Below are 12,523 nucleotides of genomic sequence, written 5' to 3' on the forward strand. Positions count from 1 at the left end.
ACCTTACAACCCGCAGCAGTTGTCAGCATCTGACTGCTTGGCTGGAAAGGTGAAATTCAGCCATCTGCAGCTACCATGGCCCTGGATTTCTTCAAAAACTCGGGTCCAGATTGTTCCCAACCTCCCTTTCCCCAGATCTGTGAGCAGAGAGACCCTCAGAGCGTGACTCTCTGCATTACTGCACCAAACGGGGCAGGAGTGGCAGCCGCCTCTGTGTTCAGGTTCTCCTCCCCTGAGGTGCTATGGTCTGTGCTGGACAATGGCGTGGTCACCACAGTTCACTCTCCAGCCCTTGCGACGCTAATGCAGCCTGGGGTGGCGTTGTCCTTTCTGCAGAGCCCATCAGCCCCGAAGCCCCAGGCAGTCTGCAAATGCAGCCCCTAGTTCTCCTCTATGCGGCCAGGTCCCCTCCCTCTTGCACTTTTCCTGACAATGAAAATGCTTCACTACGCTTTCCTCCAAGTTGCTCACTGTCTAGAGAGATGGGGCCCTCCTCATGGCACCGAAACTCTGTGTCTGTCGGCCCCTCTCTCTCCATAGTCTTCTGTTTTGCCTTGAAGGGTCCAGCTCAGCTTGGTCCTGACTGTGGTGTTTCCCTTTTCAAACCTTAGCAAACCTAACGCCCCCGGTTCCCGCACACAGTGATGTTCAACATGGAGTCTCTTCACGGCCTGGTCTTATTCCGGCGGCTGAGATCCCAGAGAAATCCACCTCCGCTGCACTTGATTTTCACGTTGAGGTGAAATTTGTTCAATGGGATGTCAGACTGTCCAGGATCGTTTTCACAGATGACTTTTAACTGCAGTTTCTTAAAACATCCGGGCTTTGGTTTTATTCTATTGGTTTATGCAAAATAAATATATTGGCCTCATTTTATTTATAGCTCGTTGGAGTATATGCGCCTCTCTTTGTGCACATGTAACTTCCATTAGTGTGAATGGGAGCTAGTGCATGCGTTCTTGGAGAGGAGACAGCCCCTGGGAGTTATTCCTTACTCTTTCTTCCAGTGGGAAATGCGATGGCTGTACTGGGTGCCTGGCAAAAAAAAGGTTCCATGTGAATTGTTACTTTTTTGAGGGGTTCTCCTAAGCTGTTGCAAGCTACAAGCTGGGTTTTCTTTTGCACAGAACCATCGACATTAGCGATGGCAAAAACCTCTACGTTACTTAGACCCCAATCCTGCACTCAGATGAGGCGTTACTGTGACGGGTTGAATCACAGCAACCCCCTTGGGAGCTGCCACCCGATGTGCAAAGACTACCCCAGCTTCTGTTTTCCCTGCCAGCTCAGGACTCCAGCCCCCTGTCTTGCTGAGCCAGACACTCCCGTCTGCTCCAAAACAGACCCAGGGTCTGAATTACATGCCCCAAAGCTGCAGGTTTACCTGAAAACAGCTCCCAGAAGTGTGCTTGTCTTTAGCACTCAGATGCCCAACTCCCAATGGGGTCTAAACCTAAATAAATCCGTTTTACCCTGTATAAAGCTTATGCAGGGCAAACTCATAAATTGTTCGCCCTGTATAACACTGATAGAGAGATATGCACAGTTGTTTGCTCCCCCAGGTATTAATACATACTGAGTAAATTACTAAATAAAAAGTCATTTTATTAAATACAGAAAATAGGATTTAAGTGGTTCCAAGTGGTAACAGGCAGAACAAAGTAAGTCACCAAGCAAAATAAAATAAAATGCGCAAATCTATGTCTAATCAAACTAAATACAGATAAGTTCCTCACCAGTTCCAGAATTCTCCCTTTTACAGGCTAATCTCCTTTTAGCCTGGGTCCAGAAATCACTCACACCCCCTGTAGTTACTGTCGTTTGTTCCAGTTCCCTTCAAGTATCCTGGGGGGTGGAGAGGCTCCTTCCTTAGCCAGCTGAAGACAAAATGGAGGGGTCTCCCACGGGTTTAAATAGACTCTCTCGTGGGTGGAGACCCCCCTCCTATGCAAAGTCCAGCTCCAAGATGGAGTTCTGGAGTCACCTGGGCAAGTCACATGTCCATGCATGACTCAGTCTTTACAGGCCGAAGCCATTGTCCACATGGTATCTTGCATGTCTCCAGGAAGACTTCTCATGTGGATTGGAGCATTCCAAGATGCATTGTTCTCCGAGTGTTTCCTGATCAGGTACTTAACCTGGGGAATTCCTTCCTAAAGAAGCTGACCAAATGCCTCCCAAAGCTTACTTAGAAACCAAGCCAGCATACAGCCCATATTCTTAACCTCAAGTAGAAAATGATATACGTGTACAGATAGGATGAATAGATATAGTAGACCATAACCTTTACGGAGACATATTACATGGCACAGGCAACACAAAACATATTCCAGTTATGTCATACCTACATTTATAAGCATCCCCTCCCCATAAAGCCTTATGGGGTACACTGTCACAGCGTTCACAGGTTGTTTTGTATGCCACTGGCCTTGTATTATAGCTGCAAAGTGTACTGATGCTATAACTGCGCTTCAGATAAGAAAAGTCTGGTAGTCACTTGCTAATAAAGAGCTAGCCACTGAGGAATGCTCTAAATTTCAGCTCGCTTCCTCCCTTTAGACAGACATTTTCTGCATACCACAATTAACTGCGGTTAAAAGAGAGATGTGAGATTGGCTGATGGTGGAATCCTTTAAGCAAAGGCTCAGATGAATCATTGCACAGTTCAGGATGTGGGGCATGAAGTGAAATTTTACCTCCAGGACATGCGTTCTTTGCAGCCTCATAGGAGGCAGCCCAAGTAAATCGCCTTGACTTTTTCGATTGGCTGTGTCTCGTGGTCTGATGTGAATATTACCTGTAGTATCAATGTTGCTGAGGTCAATGCTCGCTGGGCTATGGTCATGCTTCACAAGAGGTACTTCTGCCCCCGAAGGGGTACTGTATCTACAGGCCAATCTTTCTGTTCGGGGCAGTGGAATTCCTGCGCAAGGTGTTGGCCTGGCAGTCTAAGAATGGGACGAGGTGAGATCTACTGATAAACCCGGACGACTCAGTCCTCGGCCAAAGTGGTAACGAAGCAGGGTTCTCCCAAAGGCCCATGGCATTCGAGTTTGTATGGGCCATTTGTTCATGCGTCTCTGTGTCCTGTGGGTAGGAAGAGAACGTACTTAGCTGTGGGCACTAGTTTCAGAAGGTGATGTGATGACTGGGGACTCTTCCTTTCTAGGTGCAGCTAAAGGAGAGCCTGTGTAGCTGGTTTGTAGGGTCGGGGTCTGATAAACCCACTGCCGGGTATGTAGCCCTGTTGGCGTAGCAGCTGCCGTGTAGAAGGAAAGTGGCTAATTCACCTGCAGAGGTGGGCTCTACGATGCAGACTCTGCAGCAGGAGGACGGTCTGTCTGGGGGTTGCTGTAACCAGGTGCTGAGTGCCTTGAAGAACAGCGGGTCCAATTCTACCTGTTACTTTTTTTTCCCAGAAAGGAGAGCGAAGGTTTTCTCTCATTGCCTGCGTCTGAGGGCACAAGTGGGGAGTTCACTAATATCCTCACATCAGACGTGTTTTATAAACAGATTGGTGATCTCTGACCCATTCTCAGGGGACTGCCATCATCTCAGGAGAGTCCCAAGGGCTGAGTGTGGCGAGAGATTCACCTCTCCACTCCAAACTCCCGCTGTGTTCACGGGGGTTTATGAGCATTTCAAGCAAGAAAAGAGAAAAGCAGCCACTGAGGGGAGAAAATCATTCCTCCCTCGGGAAGTGTGCTAATTACAAATTGCCTGGATTACAACATGGACCAGAACCAGGAGTCACCCCCCTTCTGCTTTGCTGTTTTTCACAGCAGCGTCACTTGATGTTCCTGGCAGCCCTTTCACAGAATTTTGCTACTCCTGGCATCCAATCTTCAGCCCATTTTAAATCCTTCCTGACCTGTAAACAGGACCAGGGAGCTGGAGAATGATGGTGCAGTGATGTAAAACGGCTCTGAACTGAGGGTGCAGAAGTTGGTGGTGGTGCTTCACCATGGCTTGTCATGTTCCTCCAGCACTGCTAAGACCAAGGCTCTGGATAAATAGTTCTGGTCTGTTTAATATGCTTCAGAGTTGGCCAGAGTCATTCCTCTCCAACCCAGACTTCTGCCTGACCCTGGGAAAATGGAGAATTTATTCTAGCCCAGGTGGATATTTCATGCACTACATATGCAGCTTTTATTGCCCTGTGTGGGGTCTGGTGCCTAAAGCCGGTACCCAGACGCGGTAATGGTGAGCGCCTCTGAAGGCTTGTAAATCTCGACGAATAATTAGAAATGACCCAAGACCAGTTCTGGCCCAGAGATACAGTGTGGGTAACGCCAAGGATTCCAGAATCATGGGATTGGCTTAAAACTCTTGAGATTTAAAAAACCAGTAATATTTGGGGTTCTTTGACATCTGGTTCCCGAGCCTTTAGGGGGCACTCAGGTCACACTTTGAAGCTTTTCTCCACAGCAGTGAGGGCTAGAAACTGACACTTTTCGTAAGTGGAGGCTGAGATTGTTATGAATTCACTGGATCTGCGGCTTTAATTAAAACATCGTCAAATATCATGAGATTTGCAATAAAACCATGGAAGTTGTCAACACTGCACTTAAAAAGCCTGTTTTGGGAAGTGGCTTAGTATTAACACCCAAGGCCCTGATCCTAAAGGATCAGGCCTAAATCATTTTTCACTGTTCTCTTTTCCTCAGTATTGGTGCAGTTTAAGGCAGATACATTGCCTATAAAAGCCAGTCAAAGGTCGTCTGGCTGAAGAGTTAATGTCAGACGTCCGTGACTGCAGATGCAAATAATGCTCTGCTGCGCATATGGAAGGTAATTCTCCATTAGTGAACTCTGAAAGGGACTATCTGATTTCAAGGGCACACGTTCACAGGAGACACCTCAACCTAACTCTCACCTGCAGCTGTGAAAGCCAAGTATTCTACAGACTCTAACTACAGGTTTCAGGGTAGCAGCCGTGTTAGTCTGTATCCTCAAAAAGAACAGGAGTACTTGTGGCACCTTAGAGACTAACAAATTTATTAGAGCATAAGCTTTCGTGGACTACAGCCCACTTCTTCGGATGCATATAGAATGAAAAACTTTTTCACTCTATATGCATCCGAAGAAGTGGGCTGTAGTCCACGAAAGCTTATGCTCTAATAAATTTGTTAGTCTCTAAGGTGCCACAAGTACTCCTGTTCTTTTTGAGACTCTAACTAGTTTACTGGCCTTAATTGAACAGGCTCTGATTTTCAATCAGTGCCTGGCCAAACCTTTATTATCACAGGATCTATGTGGAAAACAATGATAACTACAGCAGGTATCTAACATGCTGCTTGAGCCAACTGCCTACCCATTCTGTTCCTGGGATCTGCCACGGTTTCCTACAGAAATCTTTTTGGAATGAGGTTTCCACAAACGTGTAAATGTACTTTTATCTTCTACCCCGTGGGTTTGGTTTTAATTCCGCTCTGCTACAAACATCATACAAGGCTGAGTGCCATGCAAGCATATTACAACTGAGAGAGAAAACTGGGGAGTCAGCTCTGTAGTGAGATGTGGGAAAGCCCAATGACCTGGATTCATTTTAAAATGCAACCAGGTAAGACCCTGACAGGTCTTCAAAGTATATCTTGTATTGTTAGGGAAAAGTCCGAATGGATCTTTAACTTCCGTGTGCACAACTGAGGGGGGAATAGTGGCCTAAGTTAGCAATTCACGTGTCTCTAAAGCTGCATGACATTTGGGGCCAGATGCTGCTCTCCCCCATCTCCGTGCATTGGGACACTCTGGACCAGTTTGTTCTCGGCCGCACACAGGAAGAACGGCTGCTCTCCTCTTGGGATTCAGGTCAGACTTTCTCTTTTTAAAAACAAACAAACCTACCAGCTGTTTAATACACTCCCTAAATCTCCCCCTGTTTGCTTAGCTCATCTCCAGGGCGGCAGCAAGTCCAGAGGGATTTGCAGAGACTGGGGTGCAGGTTGGGTCTCAGGTTTCTGGTGAAATATTTGGAGCTCAGTTTCTGGCTGCCTGAATCCCTCCGAGGGCCCCTGAAAGACAAACAATTCTTACATGCCGATAACGGACTCCACCTCCACTAATAACACTTCCCCTGCACTCTCCCCCGCTCCGCTCGCCCAGCTGGGAAGTGACTTTACGCCTTGTGTGACTCGGCTTTACAGCCAGGCTGCGAATGTGCTTGAGCATTTCCCCCCAGAGAAAATAAAAGCACCGGAGTCCAACAAGAGGGATACTGCAAGGAGTGACTGTAAAGCTCTGAGCTGCAAAATGGGCCAACTTCCAGTGCTGGTGGAAGAGCAGCTCCCCATTTCCCAGTCAGTGCAGAATGCACGTCAGCGCCAGCCCAGTCTCCAGCTTCTACCAGGCCTGGTGTTCGATCATTCATCTGCTTCTCTGCTGCCAGGATAGACTCGGCCAACTGTCTAGAGAGCACAGTCTGCCTTAAACCGCACTCGGTTTTGTCCTCGTGGGCCTCTGCTCCAGGAAATCAGACACAGGCATTTCGAGCTCAGACTGAATCTCTGTTCCTTAACCCCATGGGTGACTGTTGCAGGCCGGTCGTGATGGAGTCATTTGCAGGGATGTTGTTATGTACGTTTTTGCCTTATGGTGCAAACTAATTACAAAAACTCTCCTTCGTTTGCAATGTGATTTTAAACAAAGACAGAGGACAGCCTGCACCCTGCTCTTGGTGGCCTCCCAAAGCATTGCTGCACACAGGGCCGGCTCCAGGCACCAGCGTAGGAAGCAGGTGCTTGGGGCGGCCAATTCAAAGGGGCGGCACGTCCGGGTCTTCGGCGGTGGGTCCCTCAGTCCCTCTCTACCTCTTTGAGCTGCCGCCGAATTGCCGTCGAAGAGGAAGAGAGGGGGGAACCCGCCGTCAAAGTGCCGCTGAAGTGCCGCCGGTCGTCGTCGTCTTTTTTTTTTTTTTTGCTGCTTGGGGAGGCAGAAAAGCTGGAGCCGGCCCTGGCTGCACAGAGATGACGTTTAGGGCACTAAATGTGTATGTTCCAAAAAGAGAGAGTCGGGATCCTTTGTTTTCCAAGACCAGGACCTGAGTCTTATTTCCACTGTTCTGGGAGTGTGGAGGGACCTTTCAGTGCCAAACGGTGCGAAGGAGCCTGGCTGTAAATGTCTGAGCTGGTGGTTCTAGACAGGGCTGCTGGGACGCTCCCGCCAGCATGGCAAGGTGTGCCGGAACGACAGCACATGTGCATGAGACACACTTCACTGTGGTGAAACCAGCCACGTTTGAGACTGCTCTAAAACGGTGAGCCCAGGGTGCAGCTGGCCAGTCCTGACTGGGCTGGGAAGAGCTGGGAGTCGCTTGGAGCTGGCTGAAAAGCAGCCAGACAGGTGCAGTTGAGACAGCACAGCTACCAGGATGATAAAGGGCTGGAACAGAGCTGAGCCAGGCCGGGCTCAGCACTGGGGAAGGACGCTGCTGACACCCTGAAAGGGAATGGGCAACGTTCTCCATAACCTGCCCCCTTTGCAGAAGTGAGTTCTGGAGTCAGCCAGCAGCACATACACGGTGCCAAAGCCGGTCGCTAGCTGTGGGCAGAGACTCCTCCCTGGGGGGCTGACACTGGAGGCCTGGGGCTGGCTCTGCCGACCTGGCCCTGGGACTTATGTCTGGCTACAGCCCTAGGGAAACAAAGCTCAAACCTGCATTTCCGTGTGTGTGTGTGTGTGTGTGTGTGTGTGTGTGTGTGTGTGTGTGTGTGTGTGTGTTTTGTTTTTAAACGGCACAGCTCAGCAACAGTGCTCACCTCCAGCATCCCAGCCCTATCGATCGCCCTGCTCGTTCATTGCAAAGCAGCCCCGTTCAAACTGGACCAGATCCAAACCGGATTTCCATGACACTCTGTGATTGGGTGGTAGACTTCCTCCCACAGGTACCGACAAACCGTGCAGCCCACCTGTTCACACAGCTAGCCCTACCCAAACCAAACCCGGCTCCCTTGTCCCACTCACACCTCACTTTAAGAAGAACAGGAGTACTTGTGGCACCTTAGAGACTAACAAATGTATTAGAGCATAAGCTTTCGTGGACTACAGCCCACTTCTTCGGATGCATACTCTGAAACACCTCACTTTGGCACCATAGTTGGCAACCCCTCCATATACACGAGTTCAAAGGTGCCGCGTACATGAGACAGATCTGTTTACTACAGAAAATGGGCTAAGTCCCGCTTTCCTTCCAATGGCAAGGAGGGATAACGAAGCCAGTAGGTTTGATCCGCAGGTGAGCATGATTTGGACCATGGCTGAACATGCCCATGAACCACTGAGCTGGTGCCAGATCTTAAAGAAACACTTGAACTGTTCATGTCTCTAGTGGAGATTATACAAGGCAGCAATTATACAAGGCAGCTCTTGTCAGCAATTAAAGGGGGAAGCTGTATTTGGGTGTTTGATGACCACAAAAGCCATTTAATTTATTGTGAGCACAGGCCAGACCATGAGCTTTGCTTCTGTTATCGGATTCAGCAAACAACGTAAAGGGAGACTGTTTCAGTGCCTCACTCGTGAGTGCATGAACTTTCCGAGCCTCTGGTTTCCTGGATTTCCTGTTGACATCACTTAGCGCTGGGCTTAAGTGTGACGTGTCCGCTGTAATTGCTAATGGCAGTGCCTGTAGTCTGGAAGATGAACGATACAGTTGGACAATGAGTTTAGCACAATTCTCTAATTGAAAATGCCTTAATAGTTAGACCCTGAAATGCTGCCTGCAACCCAGGAATGACGATGGGCCTAAAACTGCAGAGTTTTGTGTTTAATGCTCATCAAAGAGCTTGGTGTGCAGCTAGTGGGGCGCAAGCTGCCCTGTCTGCCCACACCCCTCCCAGGGGCACTTTACGGGCAGAGCGCCGAGTAAATGGGCTGTAAGAGGGCACAGGAGCCATGTTGGCTCAAAGGGGCTGTCTTGTGATGCAACTGACCATAGTGATCTGATGTGTCCAATGGAGGCCTTAAATGTGAGACTACCCCGCTGCTTTGGAGGCCGCTTTGGGCCAATAGCACGCTTCCAGGAACAATCAGAAGTACCCTAATGCAATTACTCCTCCTGTTCATAGAACACCAAGGTTGTGGGGAAATTGACAATGGAGGAAATTGACCCGGAACTCATCCCTAATCTGATAAACTCATTCAAGGGGAGGCTTTTAGCTTGAGAGTTCAGCCAGACCCTCCATCGAGCAGCTAGAAAAATACCGACTGTGGGAGCTGCTGCATAAGGGGAAAAAAAACCACATCCAGCAACGCTGGTCAAAATGATAAAGTCCCACTCCTTGGAGTCAGCCAATTTTCTGGGTGGTCTCTTCTTCTCTATGCAGTGAAATTAATGTCTCTTCAGCAGAAATGGACGTTCTGTGAGGATATCTGCTGCAGAAGATAGTGTTTAGTGGGCTGTCGAGAGCTTTGATTGGACATTAGTTTTACTAAATCCGTATAAATGTTACCTGTCATCTCTTGCCCTACAATGCATTTGAGGCCATAAATTCTCAGCGATCTCCATGCGTCTTCTGGCAGCCTGGAAACTGTTTATTTAAACTAAAGTCAGACCAGTGCTGCTGTAAGTGAAATATTTTCCAGTGTTAGCAGATGCCCTTCCCTGTGGCCTCCAAAGTCTGTGCAATTTTGTTACCACTCCAGCTTTTCCCTCTCTCCAGCTGAACTCCTATACAACCAACTGCAGGTTCCTGTAAACAGCTGAACGCTGCCACCTGCTGGGTATGTGGTATGTTTGGGGGCTAGAGGAAACTTCTGAGCATAAAAATCTTAGTGGCAGCAAAATTATACAGGGTAGAGAAAATGTTTAGCTCGCCCCAGTTTTAAATGCAAAGGTGATGCATAAATTCAATTTTGCAAAAGGAAAGATTCACAAGACACTTCAAAAATGCTTTCCATTGTGTCTAAGTTAGATATGTTAAATCCATCGGTTACCTACTGCAGTGAGCTACTAATCTACGCTGTGGTCATCAGTTAACGATCTAACTCAAAACAAAGTAACTTACATTTGAGAGAGAATTATTTCACTATTTTATGCTTAGCAAGGCAGAAAGTGGTGTTTTTCCAATGCCTGACCCGATACGCCGTGGGCTGTGATGTTTTGGAATATTGCTGGTTATCAGCTCAGTCCACTTTTACATAGAGCTAAATTTTTCTCTTGCACCATCCAAATTCATGAGTCAGTGGAAACAAAGCGCAAGAACCATGTGGCCTTTAGCTCTTAGGTCTGCCTACTTTTATTTAAATAACCCTTACACCAAATACACGGTACAGCCATGTCGCTGACAAACGTACCAACAGGATGACAGCAGAGAACACCCTGATTGACTTGATTACAGCCTATCAGTAGCTACAGAGGGAACAAATGTTTAATCATGGGCTCTTCAATCTAGCAGAGACAGGTCTAACAGTGCAATGGCTGGAAGCTGAAGCTAGACCAATTCAGACTGGAAATAAGACACACATTTTTAACAATGAGAGTAATCATTGAAACAACTCACCAAGGATCATGGTGGATTTTTCCCATCACGGGCAATGTTTAAATCAAGACGGGAGTTTTTCTAAAGGCTCTGCTCTGGGAATTGTTTTGGGCAGTTCTCTGGCCTGTGTTATAGAGGAGGTCAGACTAGATGACCCATGTGATGTGGATGCATGATGATCACAGTGAACATAACATAAGAACGGCCCTACTGGGTCAGGCCACAGGTCCATCCAGCCCAGTATCCGGTCTGCCGACAGTGGCCAATGCCAGGTGCCCAGAGGGAGTGAACCTAACAGGTGATGATCAAGTGATCCATCCCCTGTCCATCCTGTCCGAGCATCTGGGTGTCCCTAGCCTCTGACTGCCAGAACATGGGGTTTCATCCCCGACCATCTTGACTAATAGCCATCGATGGGCCTATCCTCCATGAACTGATCTAGTTCTTTTCTGTTATAATTTTGGCCTTCACAGCATCCCCTGGCAACGAGTGTCTCAGGCTGTGTGACGAAATACTTCCTTATGTTTGTTTTTAAACCTGATGCCTATTAATCTCAATGGGTGACCCCTGGGTCTTGTGTTATGGGAAGGAGTAAATAACACTTCCTTATTTACTTTCTCCACACCAGTCATGATTTTATAGACCTCTGTCGTATCCTCCCTTAGTCGTCTCTTTTCCAAGCTGAACAGTCCTTGTCTTTCTAATCTCTCCTCATACGGAAGCTGTCCCAGACCCCTCATCATCTTGTTGCCCCTCTCTGCACCTTTTCCAATTCCAATTTCTTTTTTTGGTCCCTTGTGGCCTTAGAATTTATGAACAATTTAACTAAATATCTACATAATCATTCCCTCTCTGGCAAGTTCATACCTTTCTGGGATGAATGGATTTGTCTTTTTTAGGGTCTGTTTGCAAGTTCACGTAGTATCTAGTGCTGTCCGACGTTCAGTGCACATGGAGAACAATTGATCACCGTCCTCTTTATAATGGCCCTTAACATATTTGAGGACTGTTATCGGCGTCTCCCCCTCAGCCTTCTTTTCTCAAGACTAAACTTGCCCAGTTTTCTTTTAACCTTTCCTCACAGGTCAGGTTTTCTAAACCTTTTTATCATTTTGTTCCTCTCCTCTGGACTCTTTCCAGTTTATCCACATCCTTCCTACATTGTGGTCCCTAGAACTGGACAGAGTAAACCAACCGAGGCCTCCCCAGTGCCGCGAAGAGCTGGACAGTTGCTTCCCATGGCTTACATACAACACAGCCCAGAATGCTATTTTATTTTATATATATATTATGATGAGTTTCTTAATCTTCTGGGCATGCTGCAGGGTCCATCTCTGCTCCCCAGGGAACTGGGGAATGGTAGGCGCGGGGTTGCGATGGGGGTCACTGAATGTCTGTGTATCCGTGTTGGTGCCAGGGCAGTGTGATCCATGGGTAATGACTGGAGTCTGTTTATTTTACTGACTGTATATTTTAAAGCTGGGGGTGGGCACCTTCTGTTCCTTGCAGAAGATAAATCGGAGGGAGGAGATACTTTGCCCCCTTCCCTACCACCCCAGAGAAGAACAGTGGACCTGCCATGTGAGCAGATTCTATGTTTCTCAGCAGACACGTTTGCCCTGGTCAGGCCGCACCCCATGGTGTACCACACGCACTCAAGGGACTGAGGCCCAGTATTTTTGGTTAGACTAAAATGCCTGTTGAGGGAAAATCACTAATCAGATCTAACACTTTAAACGTGTTTTATTCGGTGCAATGACCTCTCATACCACCTCTTTATAAATTAGTAATGCCTCCAAAATTCCTGTAAAACCACGTTCCGATGCACACGCGCGTTAGTTGCTCTGATGTAAAACTGAAAATGTTCTGTCATGCACGGACCTTTCCTAGTCCGTGTCAAGGCCCAAGCTCAGGCTATGTACTGTGCATTCACAGACTGAAGGAGGGGGAAATGCATTTAGTAATGGAGTTTAGTCTGGGAAAGTCTAAGTTCCACTGTTCACGCTCATTAGCGCCCGTAGCCTCGCCTTCATTTGGAGGTGCTC

This window comes from Chrysemys picta, chromosome 9, assembly GCF_011386835.1.
Source record: "Chrysemys picta bellii isolate R12L10 chromosome 9, ASM1138683v2, whole genome shotgun sequence".
In the NCBI taxonomy this organism is placed as follows: domain Eukaryota; kingdom Metazoa; phylum Chordata; order Testudines; family Emydidae; genus Chrysemys; species Chrysemys picta.